Raw genomic sequence first — 326 nt, 5'->3', positions numbered from 1 at the left:
TCCCCGTTGGCCAACCCCAACCTTCTTCTTCCAACCCGAGGTGGACATGGACCTTCTCTGTGGTCCTCGGGTGACCTCCTGAGAGCTCCACCCTCCTGGTTGTCCCCTCCCAAACCCCATTGAGATCCTCCTGGGGTGGACCGTTGGGTCAAGTTGGTCCCCGTTGGCCAACCCCAACCTTCTTCTTCCAACCCGAGGTGGACATGGACCTTCTCCATGGTCCTCGGGTGACCTCCTGAGAGCTCCACCCTCCTGGTTGTCCCCTCCCAAACCCCATTGAGATCCTCCTGGGGTGGACCGTTGGGTCAAGTTGGTCCCCGTTGGCC

This window comes from Calidris pugnax, unplaced genomic scaffold (assembly GCF_001431845.1).
Source record: "Calidris pugnax isolate Ruff unplaced genomic scaffold, ASM143184v1 scaffold1650, whole genome shotgun sequence".
In the NCBI taxonomy this organism is placed as follows: Eukaryota; Metazoa; Chordata; class Aves; order Charadriiformes; family Scolopacidae; genus Calidris; species Calidris pugnax.
This window is presented reverse-complemented; position numbering follows the sequence as displayed.